At 44.2% G+C, this 20,795-nt stretch overlaps 1 protein-coding gene across 4 annotated transcripts in view; it reads left to right on the top strand.

Annotated features, from left to right (window-relative positions):
- The window catches only part of TRPC7 (transient receptor potential cation channel subfamily C member 7), a 126,186-nt gene that overhangs the window by 52,208 nt on the left and 53,183 nt on the right, over positions 1–20,795 (top strand). The window lies entirely within an intron of this gene.

The following is a 20,795-nucleotide window of genomic DNA, read 5'->3' as shown; positions in this document are numbered from 1 at the left end:
TTGACAAACAGTATCAAGTTGCACAGGCTTCTAATGAAAGAAGGCTTGTTTCTCTACTGCTCATCCCATTTCCACCCTGGAACTGAACCGACCAGGAACCCAGGCTAGCCACCGTCTCAGATGTTTGCAGCATCCCAGAGGGACATTTGGTTCCGGGGAGTCTCACCCCAGCAAGTACATGCTTTCACCTGGGAGTGCCACATGTTGTTTCTGCGTAAAATTCACTGTGAAGAATCAGTCATGCCTCCTACCCCCTCACAGAAAGGACCAGGAAGTATAATCCCACCATGTGTTTGAAAGAAGAGAAAAACAGAGCTATTTGGCAGGTAGCACTAATGATTACCGCAGGAGAAAAGTTGGGGAAATTCCTATTGATAGCTTCAACTTCTCCATGAATAGGAAGGTGAGTCACTCTCTCAGTTAGTAAAGACAGGAAAAAAAAATGTTTGGGAAAAATTCTGTGGGAGATGGCAGAGGGAGCTGAATAGTAGGTCCAACCTCCCAGCCAAGACTGGAGATGGTAAATCACTTGGCAACGGCCTCCATTTTCAATTAAAATGGGAGGTTTCCACAAAGGATGGTAACACGTTAGGCCAGCACTCTCCATAAATCTCAATTCCCTCCTGTCAACTTCATGTCAAGAGTCTTTCATGGACTTGGGGCCAGAAGCACCCAGAATGTGCCCACAGGGACCAGCACCAAGGACAGTTCCCCTCGGAGAAGAATGCCAAGGACGGAGGGGGTGGATCTAGAAGTGAGGGAGGTTGGGACCATTTCCACACCCCGTACCACTCAATCTAAGGTGGGCCAGCGCCTCCAACCCCATTAGAAGGCCCTTTGACTCTTTCTTTCCAAAGTGACCACCTTGTGCACATTTTACAGTTATGCAGAAATGGACCCATTTTTCTACCTGGAAAAATTCCTAGGAGAAGAGAACAGAACTTGTCAGGGAGCAGTAAAGTGTTATGGCCGGGAAGCTGACTGCTCAACTTCTCTCCTACTAGACACGTGGCTTTAAAAAAGGCACTCAATCTGCAGGCCCACAGGGACCTCCCAGACACAGCAGACACTGCTCCAGCCCTAAAGAGCCTCCTGGCCTAAATATGTGCTCGGAGAGAGAACGATCCGGCAGGAGACGCACAACTGGCTGGCATCCTCTCCCTCGTGTGGTGACCACAGCAGGAACACGGTAGAGAAGGCAAATGGCCTCTGCTGAGCTCTGTTTCATTTCCTCTGTCTGCACAAAGCACAGGCAGGGCCAGTGAGCAAAGGGGACCTGGGGACATCAGGGCTTTCTAGAGGACGTCTGAGAGGCCAGTCAGACGCTCACATGCTCTGAGCAGACATTCTCCCACTGCGTTTTCCTGCTGAGGCATCGTTTTAACAGATGCCCAGAGTTAGGAAGATCAGAGTTGTCACAAACACAGTCTGGCCGCTCAGGCACTACCCCAAACTGTGCCGCAGGATGCCCGGGAGCCGCCAAACGCTGCTGGAATCCATCGGTGTCAAAAGCATCAATCCTCCTCCTCTCTGGGAATTCCTCTAAGCACTTCCATGGCTCCGGCCTCGCCACCTGGCACAAAAGTGATCAACAGCCACTAATCTCCTAGCTCAGAAGGGCTATCTTTTACATGAGGAAGTTCTGATTTTCTCAAGCTGCAAATCTTAAGAAGAAAAGAAATGATCTCAAGATGTATACATGTAAATATGAATTGTAATTCCTCTTCTGTCTGGAAAAACTCCCAGGAGAAGAAATGCAGAACCTTCTGGGCAGCAGCACAGCACCGTGGCCAGGAGCCTGACTGCCTGTGTTCAAGTCCCAAGTCCCTCACTTACCAGATGAGTGGCTTTAGGCAAGTTATTTAATCTCTGGGCCTCAGTTTTCTGATAGGAGTGAGTTATAGTACCTAACAAATAATAGTCAGTGTTTATTAACATACATAATATACCCAGAACATGGTAAGTGCATAATCAATTAGCTAATTGAAGCTGTTTGCCCTGTTGGTTTTATAAGCAGAACTACCCTTAAGACTAAATCATCATTTCTCAATCTCGGCACTACTAATATTTTGGGCCAGAGAGTTTCTTGCTGTGGGGACTGTCCTGTGCATTATTAGGATGTTTAGCTGTATCTCTGGCCTATACTCAGTAGCAACCTGCTCCCAACTTGTGCCAACCAAAAATGTCTCCAGACACTGTCTCCAACGTCCCTGAGGGAAGAGGGGACAAAACCATTCCCTGTTGAGAACCTCTGAGCTAGTTTTCAGGATCTAGGCCATAACCATTTAACTGTAAGCCTGTGGACTTGGACTGTAATTACCCAAGGATGCACTGGATCTTTCCAGACCAGCAGCTCCCAAACTTAGCTACATAATGGAACAGTTGGGTGCTTTATAAAGAAAACATCAGTGCCTCAGAAAAACAAATACCACATGACCTCACTTACATAAGGATGCTAATAAAGTTGATGCTAATAAAGTGGTTCCCATGAACTGAGGGAAATTTCTGGAAGTAGAGAGCAGAATGGTGGTTACTAGAGCCCGGGGGATGTGGCGAGTAGGAATGAGGAGTCGCTTATCAAAACATACAAAGTTTCAGAGAGACAAGAAGAACGGATTTTGAGATTTACTGTATACCAGGGTGACTATAGTCAATAATAATGTATCGTATATTTCAAAATAAGCTAGAGTAAAATTTCAATATCTCACCATAAATATGATAGGAAAACTAGGTGATGGATATGTTAATTAGCTTGATCTAATCATAACATATTGTATACATGTGTCAAAACATCACATTGTACCCCATAAATTATAAATGTATACAACCATGATTTGTTAATAAAAAACCACAAAACTACCTGTGCTGCACCCACAGAGTTTCAGATAGAATCTATCTGGGTGGGAGCATAGTAATTGGTGTTCTTTAAAGGCTTTCTAACTATTCTAAATTTTTTAATGATGGAGGCCCTGGAAGCTAGAACTTCTCCTGGTTCATCTTGGTCTCTGAAGGCCAAGGACAGTGCACACCCTGTAACGGGCAGCCTCCGTGTTGAGCAAATGAACAGATAGTGCATTCGGTGGGAAGCTGGAGGCTTTAGTGCTTCTCCAAACACCTGTAATTACTCCTTGTGATTAAAAATCTAAATAAAGAATCCAGATGATATTCCAGCTGGCCGCAGAGTATGTGCCTTCTCCGTTCTCTCCATTGCCAACCCTGTGCCCATGCTGGGTTTGTTAATTCTGGCAAAGAGCTCTTACTTTCTAGGGAAGCCTTAACACTGGTTCCGGCCTGGCACTCTTAGGGAAGGAGCAGAGAGGTGTGTGGCTCCCAGGGTGTCCCTGCACAGTCAGAGAGAGGCAGAGGGGCCTTTGCCTCTAGAGGGGAGCTCAGATCACTGAGTGCTCCCTCCACTCACCAGCCTGAGGAGCCGCCCCCATCCGCAGCCCCAGCCCAGCTCAGCTCAGCTTTGCCAGGGCAGAGGTTGTACAGAGTGCAGGGTACCTCTTCTCTGCCCTTCCTCAGGCATGCTGTAAATCATCTGACATGACTCTCCCTAACGGGCAGATGCTACTGCGAATTTGCAAAAGAGATTTCTGATCTTCAAAGTAACGGTTGTCACAACAGGACAGAAAACTATTGCTTTTTGGCACCTCTTGTTCATCTCTTTCAATACATAGTTATATGAAAGAATAATCCTTTAAAGAATATTTCTTCTTGGTTATCATGTTTCCTAAGCTGTGTAGCCTTATCTTGTATAATCATCATTACATTCATTGTGTGTTGTATTAGCTAAGATAGTCAGACCCTGATTATTATCATATCCTGATTTAGGGATTAATAGGAAGAGAGGAATGTGAGGAGCATCCAAGGGAGGAAAATAAATCCCCCTGATGCTCCCAAGAAATGGATGCAAATCAGATGCGTTTACTAGCCCAAAGTGGAAAGAATAACATAAGCCATTTTCAAACTGTCACTTTTATCCCAAAGTCAAACAGATCTTAGAAATTAGTTTCCCCCAAGGATCTGTGACTAACTCCGATAATTAAGCTAAAAACCAACTACACATTTCTATCTCATTATTTCTGTACTAACTGTTCATATATGGATTCAGAGTTTTAATGAGCATTTGATCTTTCATATATTCCTCCTGTTACGTACCACAATGCATTATCCTTTTATTAGCATTCATGTGCCCAAGGTCAATTGCAAATTTTCTTGATGGAAGGGGAGTTTTGTTAGTATAATTGTAGGTCAAAATTTGTACTTGACAGGGATGCTTTAATTTATGTAATCCAAGCCAAAGTCATATCTTACCTGGATGATTATAAAAGCATTTAATAGGTCTATCTACCTCTTTCCTCTCCTTTCCCCCTCCTCTCCCCCCCCTCTCTCTCTCACACACACACACACACACACACACACACACACACAAACAGAAAACACACACACACTCTCACATCAGCGAGAGAACTTTTTAAGTAATCAAATCATGTCATGCCCCATTTAAATCGTCCACTTAAGAATGAACAATCCAGTCTCTGCCCTTAGGGAGCTTATAGTCTAATAATCATCACTACTACAAGTAGAGCCTGAAATAAGGATTCTTGTGCAAACGATTTGTTAAATGCATGAACTCAGGAGAAACCTGAGTTTGAAGGGGAAAAAGTGGGATGAGGCAGGAGAACTTGTTAAGCTAAGAGGTGGTTTTGGAGAAGTCTAACCTCAGCTTGGTCTCACAAAAAGCCTGAGAGGATGAGTGGCACCACAGAGTTGCTCCACATTAAGGCAAGGGGACTAGCCTTTTACACAGCTTTATCAGTCAGTCATTGGTTGCAGACTGCTCCCAAAGGGAGGGCATCACCACCTAAGCATTTCTGGGCAAAGTGGTTCCCATGAACTGAGGGAAATTTCTGGAGAAGGGTGTAACTGTGAGGCCTGAGCAGCCAATACCCACTGCACCTGGGTCTGGGTGCATCTTCTTTGTAAGGAGGACCTTGGCAGGACAATAACATCTTCTTGCCCCTAAAGCACTTAAAATCCAACTATTAATATTAAACACGGCCTGCAAGGTGCCGCATGGCCTGCCTCCGCCTTCCTTTCTAACTCGCCTCGAACCGCACACCAAGCTCCCTGCTGCTCGTGGGTCCCCAGCTGCACTGGCTGCCCCTGTTGCTTACACGCTCCACGCTGGCTCCCGGCCGGGGAGTTACTGCCCTTTTCTTCAGGTCTCTGTGGCTGGATCCACGGCGTTCAAGTCTGCTTCCTAGGGGGCCTCATGACCACCTTGTCTGAAGGCGGTTGCCATGCTGTTCCCTCCCTCATCAGCCAATCTACCCCAGAGCCCTCTTTTGTGGTGATGCTCATTTACTCCTTTTATTTACTTGTTTATTGTCCATTTCCCTCAACATCCTAAGCTCCGTGGTGGGGGCTAACCCCGTATCCTTAACTTAGAGCAGACGCAGGCAAGTCAAACATCGCAAAAATATTTACCAAACAAGTGAACAACCGGATAAATAAATGAATGTACCATGCCTGACTTTTTTCCCGTTTTTGTTTTTCTGAAATACAATAAAATCCCACATTCAAGGAGAGATGCACTTCCAAATTCTTTCTCCAAAAGAATCTCACAGGGAGACTCTTGAAGATCAAAGTGAGATCACTGGGACAGTGACCCATGGCGTGCTACCAGATTAGGCATCATTTGTCTCATTCTTGGGCTCCTACAACCATGTCGCTGAATCCACACAATCTCAGAACATGGCTGATGGCCTTACTTTACTTAAAAACAACAACAAAAAAGGAAAAGTCATTTAAACACAAAATACTGTTTCATAATATTAGCAATAATTTGGTCTCTGAATTGCATCTGAAGACATTCAAAATTATTTTTTATAAAAAAGTATGCTTATACTAATAATATATTTGTATAGTAAGTATACTTATTGAAAAATTAATCTTTTATAGTTATTGTATGCTTATTATATGCTTGTAATGCATTTGGGTAATAAGTATACTTAATACAAACTAATTCATCTTCTAATGCTTGTTACTCCAAGATAACCCCTCTGCTGCCCCCTCACTGACTGCTTGGCCTGCTCCCCTTCTGATGGTGTCGCCAGGTAGACCAGAGTTTGAAGAAGCAGGGGGCAATCATGTAACACCTATTGTCAGCTAAATCCAAGGACAGTATAAAGATAAGTAAGACCCGGCTCCTGCTTGCCAGGAGCTTTTATCCTAACAGGTTACACAGATCTGAATCCAGCCCTTTATCAAACAAGTAAGGAAAGATTAATCCAGACCAATATGGTGTGGGAAACCTTCGTGAAGGAAGAGAAAATAGCTTCCAAGTCACTTTTGAAAGGTGGTCTGAGTCAGAGCTCCAAAGAAAAGGGGAAATAAAAACATTTCAGACAGAGAAAGCAGTGGGGGAAACATAAAGGTAGCATAAGGTTTGGGAACTTGCAGATGGTCTGGGCTGGGTTTATGGGAAGAGAGGAGCCTGGGGAGGAGGAGGCAGCCCAAGGGGAGAGAGCAGGAGCCCAGGGCAGGGGGAAGGATATCTGGCTGGGGCGGCTGGGCCAGCTGGGCTGGGAAAATGGCTGAAGGCATGGCCCTATTCCAGGTGGAACAGGGGCTCCTGGGTTGTATTTGCAGTTCGTATTTCTAATTTTACTGATTTTATTTATTGCACAAGCATTATAAAAATAAGGAAGATATTTTAAAAGAAAACAATAATCCATACTCGTATACCCTCTGTGTCCATTGTTTTCAGTCTCCCAATTCTTTCTCGTGTGCAGACATGTATTTACACACCTGCACCTATAGGGTAAATGATTTAATGATTTGATTCACCTAGCATTAAAGTGTGAACATCTTTCTATGCATTCTATAATTATTATCTTGATAAGATTGATGTACTATCGTTTATTATTTTCTCTACTGTTGAGTATTCACTTTTTAAGTACATTTCCATTTTACTATTATCTCCATATATATAGCTTTCTTTCCTACTTTTCTGATATTGTCTTAAAATAAATTCTTGAGAATGAGTTTACTGGGTCAAATGATATAAATATTTGCTATGGTTCTTGAAACATTGCAAGAGCTATAATATTTTCCCAAAGACCTATAATATTTTCAATGCCACTTGTGGTACACAACTCAACTGGTTTCATCTACACATTGAAAGCACTGGCTATTGTTAGATTCTCCCCTTAATTTAACAGATGCCAAATACTATCGTATGCATATTTTAAATGCATTCCTCTGGTTACTAGACAGACTGGCATTTTTCTATGTGAATCCTCCACCCCACCCCCAAACGTCCGCACCACACCTCCAGTACCCTTTAGCATTTCTGTGCTGGAGCCTCAATATAACCCATGTTGACTTGTGTGATTCTCGTGCAATATATTAACAGAACTTTCTACGCACTTGTGGCCAAGTTAGTGGTATGTCGTGACTATAGGTAGCCTTGCTTCAGTAAGAAAATTCTAGTAGCAAGGTTTGACGGTGTGTGCAGGAAGGGGAACTAGATAAAATGCTGTAGGGGCTATTCAGGAGAAGGTGAGGAGGGCCTAAAAGCAAAGGCTGTGTTCAAGGAGGGAATATGTATAACTGCCATCGTGGAGGCAGAAAATAAAGCTTTGCAATCCAGGGCACAAATTCTGCCTAGATGCTTCTATGAGAATCTGGCATATCAACCGTAGAATAAACTACTCCAGATTCCTACGTTTCTCTAACGGAGATTTAACTTAAGGTGACGGAGGGAATCGGAGGTCATTTAGGATCCTGGAAGACTCTGTGGTAAGACCAGGGAGCATAGAGCTCTAACAGCCTGCAGGAGGCCAGACCCACGGTGCATAGGGAAGGGAAGGGACTGGGGCAGAGGACAAGAAGAGCAGGATCTGGACTTGACAGTAATGATCAACAAGAAGTAAGATAGAGGAATGCTCTATGAGGGACCCGAGGCCCCGAGATGGGGAGCAAAAGTCACACAGCTGGTAAGAAGCCAAGCAGGGACTTGAACCCACATCCATCTGGTTCCAAAGCCTCTGCTCTGAACTCTGTTGTTAACTACAACCAGGCACTGGGACCAGTGGTGCTAAGAGAAGCTCTGCCTGCCTAACAGACTGCCAGAAGCATTCCCAAGACTCAGGAGGGGACAGGAGACCCCACACGAGGTGCTCTTGCTCCAGTCTAGAGATCTTCAGAGACACTAGACCTCTCCCAGAGCCTCAGGCAGCCCTCCTCATCCAGTTTCCCCAGATTATTTTTAGCAAAAACAACATGATACTTGTTCTTCTAATAAGGACTTTCACTCAATGGGTGAAAAGGAGATATTAAAGCATCAGCTAATTTGGAAGCTACTTTCAGCGACTATCAGGCTGAAATTTAGTGACATTAAGACCCATTAGGGAGGATTTATAAAGACAAAGTTCCAACAACCAAATCCATTAGCATCAGTTTACAGGTCCGTAACTGATAATAAACCACTGCCCAGAAAAAACTGACTTTGTGCTATGGGGCCCGACAAACACACATTATATCTCATAATTGTAATTTGCTATTATATTTACAAACAGTGCAAAATTATCCTGAAGGTCCTTTACATGACTGTTAAAGATTTCCTCATGAGATAACTGACTCCCTCCCAGATCATCAAAGACTGCATGTTTCTGACCTTTCAGCATGACGTGGAAAAAGCAACTATGGAGTAGTGGTTAGAATCGTAAGCTCCGGGGTGAGACAGCCTAGGACCACCTTAGGCAAATCGTCTAACCTTGCTTCTCCTTCCCTCATCTCTAACGTGGGGATAAAAATGTGTGCCTGATAAAGTTCCAGTACATAGTAAGTACTGGATAAATGTGGGCCGCTGGCACATTACAAATATTCTCTTTCAGGAATTGCTGTAGCCCGTGGCAGGCACCAGTTAGGGGACCAGCTACTTATCATCTGGCAGGCTGGCAAGGAACAGCCCACTCCCTATTGTCATCCTCAATTTCTAAGGGGAAAAACTCTATTTCTAATCTTAATCTGTTCTGTCAGAATTATTATTTTATTATATTACTAAAAAGTTATATATAATCTATATGCATGTATATATAATATTCAATATATAATTACTAGAGAAATGGGCATAACCAGTCTGAATTTTCTTTATGACTCTTGAGGGTAAGAAATCTCACAACTTCACTACTAGTTGGGATAGGTCAAGCTCTGAAGCAGGCATATCTGGGTTCACATCTTGGCTGTGTGTCCTCAGACAAGTTACTTAGCCTCTCTGTTGCCTCAGTTTCCTCATCTGGAAAATAAGAGCATGGAACCCTCCTGGCCACCTCCTCAGGAGGTGAAAGGCAAAACACCACTCAATCTCCCATGATGACTCTTCAGCCAAGAAAACAAGACAAGCTTGCCTCCCATGTGGGTTATATATACACCCAGCCACCCAGATGGGGTTAAGGGAGGAAGGGTTCATGCCTGAGCGAGTGGTAGGCAGCATCTGGACCACAGAGCTGTCAGAGAGAAGACACAGAATAGACTCAGAAGGAACTTAACAAGATTTTGAAAGAGAAATTTCAGTGGCTTAAAAAAAATAATCATTATATTTGCCCACAATTCCATAGGTCAGGAGATCAGGCAGGGCTCAGCTGGAATCTTTCATTCAGCGGTATTCAGTTGCTGGCTGGGCTGAGATGGAAGATGCCAGAGTGCCAGGCCCACATGGCTGGAACCTCAATGCTTCTTCATATGGTGTCTCTACCTCCACATGGCTATTTTGAGCTTCCTCACTGAGCGATGATCTCAGGGCAGCTGCACTATAGCATGGCAGCTGCCTTCCAACATGGAGCTTTCCCAGGAGTGCAGTTAAGTTCGAGAGATGTCTAAGGCCCAAACTGGAAAGTTTTGCAGCATCACTTCTGCCACCTTCTGTTGGTCAAAATAGATCACTGAGAGCTAGTCCAGCCTCCAGGGCAAGGATATAGACCTACCTTTTTTTTTTTATTTTAAGAAAGGTTTTATTTTCCTCATCCCAAGTCACTTTTAAGCACCTCAGTTGCACAGAATTGGAATCATCATCATCATCTCTAGCTTACAATTCACCAAAATCTTTGGTCCAAACATAGCTTGCTACCTAGCTAGCCATCACCTACTTTTTCTTTTTTTTTTATTTATTTATTTTTTTTTTTTTTAATTTCGGCATATTATGGGGGTACAGATTTTAAGGTTTCAATAAATGCCCATTTCTCCCCCTCACCCCACAAGTCTGAGAGATGTGCACCATCTGGGGGATGGTCATGCTAGACCTACCTCTTGATGGGGGACTGTCAAGAGCACATTTTGGAGCATGTGGGAGGAAAGATATTGTTGTCACCATCTTTGGAAATGACATCTACCCCCAGAGGAGAGAAGAGCTAGAGTTCATACTTGTAGGAGTGCACTGTGGAGGCAAGAAGATGAACCATAGATTTATTTATGAATTCATTCATTTAATAAGTATTTGTTGAAAGCCTACTATGTACTGGACACTGTTCTAAGGACTACAGCTATAATGCGGTTAAAAAAAAATCCCCTGCTCTCATGGAGCTTATGTTCCAGTACGGTGACAGACAATAAATGCCAAGCAAACTCTGGGGGTTGCCAAGTGATATAAGATAAAGCAGGGTTTGAGGACAGGAAGGGACTGAGTGAGGGCAGAGGGAAGGCTTCTGCTTTGGGCAGGGTCATCAAGGCAGGCCTCGGTGAGTTTCAGGAACAGTGCAGAGGCCAGTAGGGCTGGGTCACAGCAAGCAAAGGGGAGAGCAGCAGGGTGTGAAGTAAGCAAGAGCCAGATTATAAAAGCCTTATAGACATGGGAAGAAATGTGAATCTTTTCCCTAAGCATAGCAAGCAGCCATTCATCTGGCATCCTGTCCAGCCAAATGAGGCTCAGTGCTCAGCAGAAAGCATCCTCACTGGCCAAATAAGGCTCCTTTCCTGCCCTTGGAGAAATGGATGAGGGGAGGTTATAAAATCCACTATCAGTTTTGCACCCTCTGACTCATCAGGCCACTGGGCTTCCCTTCTGGATCCTCAGAGCCTGAGGGTAGTGCCTTTACTATAGGCGTGACATTATAGTGACTAGGAACCATCTAAATTTGGTCTGGAAAAAAATGTAAAAGGAATTCTGCATAGCTCCAGATGGCTCTGTAAATTAAATTAAACCCACACCGGCCCAGGAACTTTCCCAATCATAATTACATTATTGATCATTAACATTTAAAGAGGCTGCAAACAGAATACTGGACACTGCAATATATTATCATTGTCCACTGAATCAGGTGCCCCTGGAGCCTTCTGAGACTGTCTGATGCTGTAATTTAAATGGAGGATGTTGTTCTGCTCTTTAATAAATGGGGGCAGGAGCGAGGACAAGTGTGTATGTGTACAAAAAAACCTACACTATGGATATCTGGCCCACACATCTCAAAATAAAAGTCTATTACAATTCCTCCTAGCTCTCAAGGCCCCTGCTTTTCCAAGTCATGTTCCGTCTCATCTTAGCACAGCTCACAAAACCCTTCAGGGCCACCATCTCCCGGCACTCCCCAGTGGTCCAGCCACCCTGGACTACCTGCAACTCTCTCACAAACCAGGCTCTGGGGCTTCAGTAACAACAATAACAATTTGCTAAGTTCTTAGACTGTGCCCTTCACTCTGCCAAGCGCTTTCAGTACACTCATCCAGGGCACCACCAGTCTTGTCATCCCCACTTCGTAGATGAAACACACTCAGCTCAGAGGCAGAGTAACTTGCTCAATCTCACACTGCCAGGCTCAGGCAAGACTTAAACCAAGATCTGTCTGACTCAGGAGTCCAATTTGTAGCTCCTTCTCCTCAGCCTGCCCTTCCTGACACTTTCGGTGGCCTGAGTAGAACCTTCATGATTCAACACAAAAATCCCTCCCCCAGCAAGCCAGCCTCACCGTCCCTCCATGTCCCAGCCTGGGCTGGGTGCATCTTCTCTGTCCTTCCAGGGCACCCTTGGCCAACCCCTGTTATAGCACTGCTTCGGCCGCACTGGATTTGCCTGCTTAGCTGTCTGTCTGACCAGACTTTCAGGCCCATGAGAGCCAGGACATTATCATTGACCTTTATGTTCCTAGTATCTGGCTCAGTAGATATTTGTTGAGCGAATGAACAGACACATAGATAGATAAATAGAAAGATAAATTTGAGTATAGGTAGATGTCACTTAAATGTATCACTATTTCTCATAGGACTCAGTTTTGACTTCTGAAGAATACGAACATGCCGACAGAAAGAGAGAAAGATTTTTATTTGCTGTGGGTTGATAAAAAACCAGCATTGAAGGTATGGCCAAAATTAACCTATCCCATCAAGAAATCTTTTATTTATATACATATACATACGTATGATTTGGCATGGGGGTTGGCCCCAAATGACAAAGGGGACAAATAACAAACACAAGTGCCCAGAGGACCTTTGTACTGGATGCTGATTCTTTATATCCTCATTTGACATCCAAGAACAGGGAGCCAGAGGTCCCCTGATGAGCAGAACATACCTTCACCAGAAATAATGTTTCCAATGTTTGGGATGTAATGAATTCCCATGTTTTACAGAAAAGGGAAGAGAGGGACTGGAGTTGTCCAAATGGAAGCGTTGGGTGGCAGAGTAGGCACAGACACCACCAAGAGACAAGAAGCCCACATTTACTAAGTGTCTTGCTGAGATACATGCCAGGTTCTTTGTCTAAGTAACAATGTCCCTTAAAGTATTAGAGAGTTGGAATAGGCAGAATGACATATGAAATTAGAAGACTACCATTAAAAGTGCTCTGAGCACTCTACAAGATGGTGGTTGCTGAAGGAGAGAGGGTGTTCATTGATGAGCACACCTCACTGTTTGCACAGGGCCCAAAACCACATGGAAAAGAACTATAACTCCATCTATACAGTCTAACGGTTGGTCAGGTTGGTGCTGAGAGATGAAAGAAGAGGAAATAAGGTTAATTTTCAAGGAAAATATGACATAAAAGTTCCCAGAAGTAAAAAAATCTGGCCAAGACCTAAGTGTGGGGGATGAGCAGGGTTTCTGAGCTCAGCATAATGTGGTCCTTGGACCCTCTTCAGCCTCTTCAACCCTCTCCATGAGCCAAGATGAGCTGAACGAGGAGGACTGGTTCAGGATTTTACACTTCTTTTCATCCTACCTTAGTTGAAGGTTAACTCATAGTTAGATAGAGAGAAAATAAAACAAGACAATTCATCCTCCTCTTGTGATCATCAGAAGCAGAATCATGCAGGCCTGAACCCTAGGAAGGAGAAACTGTGGGACAATGGAAGGCATTACTTCACCCTGGGCATTGCTCCAGGCAACTCTGTTGGGGGACTGCCCTTTAGAAAAGATGAGGAGGGCATGAGGAGAGACAGGCATTTTTGGGGTAAACAGATGGAGATCTGGAGACAAGAGCAATGGAGAGCAAGTGGCCACCTTTGCAGAGAAAGCAGACACCCCACAAACAAAGGAGGCCACAAAGTCCAGAGTAATTCAGCACACAGCACCACATGGACCCCTTTGGCCCATCCACAGAACTATAGTAGGATGTCAGCCCTTGAGGGCAGAGCCGAGAGCAGAGAATTAGTCAAGCTTGACCACAGCCCGGACCAGTGCAGGAGGCTTCAGTACAGGCAGAACCATGGATCAGAGAGCTGATGATGGGGTAGCCAGAGCAGGGCTGCAGGGACACAGCCGCAGCCAGGCCCAAGTGTTGGACTAGCCCACCTGGGCCCATTCAGAGAGGGAGGAGAGGGGAGCTGCCACCTGCACTTGCTACATTCAGAGGCAGGTACAGTGATGTGAGTGAGGTATCTGAATCAAATGGAAATTACATAGGAGGAGGCTATCATTAAAAAATCCTCTGCCATCCAGCCTAAAAAGACTCATGAACATCAAGCCTGGACACTAACAAGCTTCCCAGGCGCAAGGGCCTTGACCATCTTGTTCACTGTGTCCTCCATGCTAAAGGTACTTGGTAGCTAGCATCAACAGGCATTTAATATATGCCTGGTGGATGGATGGATGACTGTCCACCAATGGCACTGGGTTGGACTCACCAGCTGCCAAGACCTGGAACATCTGGGTTATACTCGTGTTATTTCTTTTTCTTGAACCAATGCCATTATTTCAGCATTTATGTTTCACAATATGAAAATACTGGTAATAGTAACATTTTCTAAGTCTGAGAATTCAAAGATTAAGATTTAAAATCAGTGACTCCAAACCTTAAGCATATTTTAAATATAAAACTGCATATACAAATAAAAGTATTAAGTAAAACTTAAATATAGGCAAAATGTTAAACATATAACAGCATGATAATATAAATTCACAGGAGATGAAATTCATTTTAAAGTGTTATTTTAAAAGAATTGCATAAAAATAAATTATAAAATTTGATTTTAAAAAGTGTATTAAATTTATCATTGTTGAGTTACATGCACAATTCTGTAAGAGAAATTAAGAAAAGTTAGAATCATAAAAAGATAGTTATAAGTAAACTCCAAATATTTCCTTCTGATTCCTTTATCTGCCTGCAGCTGACCTAATATTTTATTTGGTAATATGAGGAAATCTTTTTGAAAAGCGTATGACCACCCAACCCGCCTAGAACTATAATTTTTGCTGTGGTTTATATCTGAAGAAAGCATTCCCATTCTATATTTGCCTTCTTTCATTTAATTAGATACAGATACACATTCCCATGAAGATTTCCTGTAATAATATCAGGACCTCGATATCTTTGGGTATATGTTCTTGTTGATAAAGTCTCTGCACTAGAGTAAAAATTATTCTTCCAAGAAAAACTTTGCTTTTATTGCTAAGTTTCTTCTCTACTTTAGAACCATGAAAAGTAGATGATACTCTAAGTATGCACATTTTTGGTTGATTAAAAATTTTAATGCATGATATTAATTTAAGTGATTTATATTTCTGACTTCTATTTCAGAAATAAAATATTATACCAACCAAAAAGCAGTATTTGGTACTTAAAAACTGCACCATAAACCACAAACCAAACCGCATTTTCTAAATCTATGAAGCCCCCCTTGACTTAGTCATGATTATGGTCATTTTATATGCAAAGAAACTGAGGCCTGAGAAGTTAAGCTATTTGGTTCCCTACTAGGTTAGTGGTAGAGCCAGGACTGGTATTTAGCTATGTCCCCAACCCCTGAACCTTTGTACCCAAGAGACAGCACAGCCACCAAAGAGGTCTACAGCGTCATGGATTGAACTTGAGAACGTCATCCAGTCAGAACTCAGGCTCAGGGAACTGTCTGGAACTACTGCTCTTCCTAGGAAGGTATCGGTGCCAGGTGGAACTTGGCAAGGGACCTCAGATCCTAATTAGTTCCTTCAGCAAAGCGATTTTTTGAGTGGAGTCTGCACTTTTCAAGGCTATAAATCTGGGTGTAGGTGGCCTCGACGTTAACCTGGTTCCTGGCAAAGAGGTGACCGTGCGGTTGGGATATCATGGGATCAGTTGCTGCTGCTCTCATCTTGGCATGGAAGAAAGAGCCTGGGGTTTCATAGTTAGCAGGATGACTAACTCCTTTTAAGGGTATGAAGTTGTTAAGAAAACTTGCAGCAAGCCCTTTCCCTTGTGTATTCCTGACTTTTATCTACACTGGGATTTGGCTGACCAACAGGCAGAAGGGCAGAGAGAGATGAGAACTCTAACAGAATCTTGAGGAGTGAGGTCTCCTGGCCTTTGTGGACTTGCAGGACTCACCATAATCCCTTGTACTTTGGTGTTTCCGTCTGATTTTAAATCTACCTTGTGGAAACACGGGATAATAGTTCCAAATATTATCCTTGAAGTCAGACTGGCCCAGGTTCAAGTCCATGTCCTCTAGGCAAGTTACTTAATCTCTCTGTATCGTATGTCCCCATATTTAAAATAGGGATGTAACAATGCCCACCTCAAAGAACTCATGTGAAGGTTAAATAATATAAGTCTGTTAAGCACAGGGCCTGACATAGAATAGGTGCTCAACAAATATTAGCTATTCCTTATTATTGTAATTATTATTACTATATAAACATTTTCTGAATCGATGTCAGTTTACAGTGGTGCATGTCAGAAATTAAATAATTCTCATCTAATCCAAGAGGTAATTCTCAAACCTTATTTTATACTCACATTTCAATCTTCTCCTGCATAAGGAGACAAGAGCCTGGCTTAGCTTTCAGCCCCTCTCTGTGTGCCTTTTAGTAAAGCTGTGAACACAGTTAAGTGTTCATCAGACCCTGAGTAATTAGGAGATTCATTATATTTAGAAATTATTCTGGGATGATGAGTCACAGAGAAAAATCATGGAGCAAATCTTAGACGATCTGGAAGAGCACTTAGTTCCTCAATCACTCAACAGACATTTACTGAGCAACTATTACGTGGAAAACATAAGGTTGTGCACTCTTAGGGATACACACACAGTTGGTTCCCTCACAGAGATTTAAAATACCAGATACAGACACAAGAATATAGCTATTCACAACTTGACCCACGAGCCATGATTGGCAGCAAGTGAGTGGGCCACAGAATGAGAACTGCAGGAGTCTAAGACATCTCTGGGGCATTAGGGACTAGGTGAAACTCGGAGGTGGAGAGGAATCTGGGTCTTGAAGGCTGCTGAGGAATTGAACCAGAGAGGAGCAAGGTGGACCTTCTCTGAACACAGAAAAGAGATGGCTACGTGAGCCATGTTTGGGAACAATGTGCAGAGCAGTTTGGCTACAGCGCAAGGCTCAGGAAGGAGACTCGTTGAAAATAATCCAAGAAGATTTGCTAGAAACAGTTTCCACTTCTCCTTTGGTTTCAGGTTAGGGCACAGCCCTGGGTGAGGTAGAGAGAGTCGCTGCCCAGGTACGGAGAATGGCCTCTTGGTGACAGAGAGAGCAGAGGCAGACATCTGGAGCCAGCTACAAGCTGACTCTCAGCCTTCAGTGGGACTCTGGCCCTGGCAACGTAACTAGACTAGAAACCAAGTCACCTCCTGAGCACCCTCTGGGCTCACTGCTGTGGGAGGACTCCTGGTGAGCACAGAAAATCGCAGCACACAGCCCCCCGCTGCTGGACGGGAGCCCGCCCTCCCACCTTCACGAACCTGCTCTTGGGAAATGGCTTTGGCCTCAGCTCTGGGAGGAGTCCAGCACCATTGCACCCCCGGGACGAGGCCTAGGCAGGTTCATGAATGACTTTCTTCACCAAAAAGTCATTCTTTCTCTGGTAAGAGAGATGCTGCTGAGTCACAGGTACAGTCCTCAGAGTAACCCATCAATTCGGGGCATTTGTGTAAGTAATCCTCATTGGTCTAGAAAACTGGAGGTTTGCTTATGGAGAGGCAGGAAAGCGTGTTTTGTGTTCTGCTGTCCCTGGGAAACAGGAATAGAGAGCTGCCTTTAAGAATGACAAAGTAAACTATCTAACTGAACAGGTGGATATCAAGTATCTGGGAATGAAGAGCCTTCAGACATGCCCATCCCCTCTTGTGACAGGTACACTTCTGGAATGGCTCAGTGAGCAGCTGCCTGGCAGGACCATCCACTGTGGAAATAACCAAGAGGCATGCCAGACTTGGCTGGGATCCAGCGTACAAGTGGAAGAGCAGACAGGGGAGGCTGGAAATGAGCAACAGACATCCTACAGGCTGGAATCTCCCAACAAAGAGAGAGATGTCTGCCAGATGTTTAGGTGGTCAGAAAAGGGATAGTTTTAAAGGCAGTGCTGCCAAAAGGTGAGGGGAAGTAAAGAGCAGTGTGCCTAGGCAGGACATGTGAAATCAAGAACCCCTAAATCCCCTTGAGCTAAGTTCCAATTCCTGTCCCCCTCCTTGGCTCATTTCTTGGGGCACAACCTACAGATGATGGTATGAATTTTTTTGGTAAGTTCTTTGAACTTCTAGCACAATTGCCTTTGGGAATTAGGAAAGTCATCATTGTTTTCCAATCTCCTGGCACTACAATGACAATCAATTCAGCAGAGACATGAATTCAGTCATTTATCTGTTTATCATGTCTCCTGGAAGGCAAGCAAACTTTCATCCTCTGGTACCCATGTGCCTCTTCCAGATGTGGCGGCATGGCCCAAAGTGCTGGGAATCTGCCTCCTCAAGGACAATAAGGAAGGAAGGCCACTGTGGTACTGTGGGTGGCACCAGGTTTGTAGTCTGAAAGCAGTGAACTTCTAGCTTGCCATTTACTCATTCAAACAGCATCCACCAATGAGCACCACACTAATGACCCTGGGAGCCCCCCAAGAGGAGCTTTCTCTCCAGTAGAGGATCATACAAAAATGTAACTATGACAAAAGGGAGAGACTAAGAATTACGTGAAAGGAAAGACAGAGAGATTATCAGCTAAGTGGGTAGGGTGAGCCTCTCTGTGATAGAGAATTCTGAGTCTCCTCCTGTCTCCCCACACAGCGTAACTCCTCTTAGTTTCCTCCCTTGTCCGGCATGTTGGACAGTCCATCCCGTGATGGATGCAGTTTGATTTATATTCTCTTAAAAGGCTGCTCGGCCTCGTATAAAACCCCTAACAGAGTCTTAGCTCCAACCATCATAAACTCTCTGTTATGAAGAGTGTGAATCATGCTGTTGGAAAAATCAACGTAGTCATTTCAGACCTTCTCTTGAATTTTCCTAAAAGTGTGCCATGCTCTGGGCAGGGATGACCTGGGCAAAGCTGTTGGTGACACCCATCCTTTGATCATTCAATCCTTTTGTGAGCTAGATGCCAAAGAAAGCAAGTCCAAGACAACACATATTTTCTGAGTTTCCATTCTATTCTAGCTGTAAGCTTTTTTCCTATCAGTTCCTCTGACCCTGTTTTTGAAAATCCTCCTTTCACCCTGAGTTCTTCCTGCCTTTGTTCCTTAGCCTTGTGCCCTTCTGGTTAGAGTTTTCTTTGTGTCCTGTTGGCATGATTCATTTGCTACTCTCATCTTCCCTTTGGTCAAGGATGGTATTTGTTTTGTGCTTCAAAATCATGGCGGAAAAAATCCTCTGATACACATTGAACTGTCTGTCATGCAGTTCTCTTCCAAGGCCTACCACAAGTACAGAAAAGTGCCCGTGTAAAGGTAAACGCCGATGGGTCTTTGGCTAGCAGCTGCAGTCAGCTTTCTGGGAACATTATATCTTAAAGTCTATCTATAAATACATAGCATGTTTGAAGCTAGGTTGCTCTATTATGGAGGAATAAACGCAGCTGTGGAAATTAGCAAACATCTAACCAGTGGAAGACAGAATTCCAGGAGGACCCGCTCCCCATTTTAGTTGGTACCACTGTCTTCCTCTGAGACAAGGCAGAGTGGGAATGGTCCCCACTGTGTTCTCTCTTGGAACTTCCGCCCTTCTGGCTCTCCGTCCAGTCTGTTATGCTGATTTGTCTGCACAGGGGTGGCAGAGGAGGTATAGGATGGGCTCTCCCAGATACAGACTGAGAAGCTAACGATGGGATTGCGACAAGAGTCCTTTGAGAGCAGCGAAGGCACAGGGAGCCACAGGATGGGTCAAGTAGACACCTTCCTTTTCATGGGCATGTGTGCCACCTTCTAAGCAGACTGCGAGCCTCCAGAGCAGAGCTCTTTCAACACCCATAGAGGGCCCACTGCTGAAAACCAAAACTGACTGTCCCCCATTGTTCATTCTCACCCACTGTCCCACTCTGGGACCCATGTTATGACTAGACCCTGAGAATCACTAAAACACCTACACGATTTTCTGTTGCTCACTCCTCTTTACTGCGAGCCAGAAGGGCCCAGCATGGCACACCACCCCTGACCCAGAGGGCCCTCCCTCAGTTGCGGAGAATCCGTTGTTCTTATTCAGGGAGGGAAAGACTACAGTGGTGGCTATAAACCCAATAATGCTGCAAAAAAGCCTCATTTGTGCCTAATATTCAATTAATAGTACTGTCAGGGGCTGTAGGGCCAGATAAATCTTTGATATTAATAGTTTCTTCCCAGATCATCTGGCTGCTACCATGAGCTCCCAGAAACTGGAAACAAGAACATGTTGACATCTACACTGAGTATTTTTAAATAGCTCTATTTATATTGTTCTTATAATGAAAAGGGAATGGTTCACATTTCCCAGGAATCATTGTACGCGTCCCCTTAACATCCAATAAGGCAAACGGGACGAAAATTGGCACATTCTGTTCCAGGGTCATCATGAAAATGAAAAGTCGCCCTTTGAAAAATACCCGATCTGCCTTCTCTAGTCCGTTGCGCCCGAGCCCTGGGCACACAGGTGTCCTGATCAGGGCCAAAGCGCAGGCCTGTCAGATGCAAGCAATGACTTCCTCTGTCACAGGGGGAGAGATAAGCTAATAAGTGTAATTTTCTTAAATTTAAACTTTACTCTCAGAAATTTTACTTAAATACTGCTTATTACCAGTTTCCACTGGCTAGGACTCAGGGTAAACTAAGGAACAGCCAAGTAGCAACTACTATTTGCAGAAGAGAAATGTTTCAGTTGTAACAACCCAAGCCAGCATGCTGGATCAAACAGAAAGAGAAAGATTTTGTCCATGAATATAGGGGCGTCTCATGGACCACACAGGCAGAGTACAGCTGGGCCCCAGGAAGGGTCAGACACTAGGTCAGTCTCTTCCCACTCATCCTCATTCCCTGTCGCTCTGCTTAACTCATTCGTTCTGATGCTTAGTCCACAAAGGGGAAGACTGCTGCCCAGATCTCCCAAGGGTAACATGCAAAC

This window comes from Microcebus murinus, chromosome 21 (genome assembly GCF_040939455.1).
Source record: "Microcebus murinus isolate Inina chromosome 21, M.murinus_Inina_mat1.0, whole genome shotgun sequence".
NCBI classification, from domain to species: Eukaryota; Metazoa; Chordata; class Mammalia; order Primates; family Cheirogaleidae; genus Microcebus; species Microcebus murinus.
The sequence above is the reverse complement of the archived record's forward strand: the minus strand, read 5'-3'. Positions and strand labels throughout refer to the sequence as shown.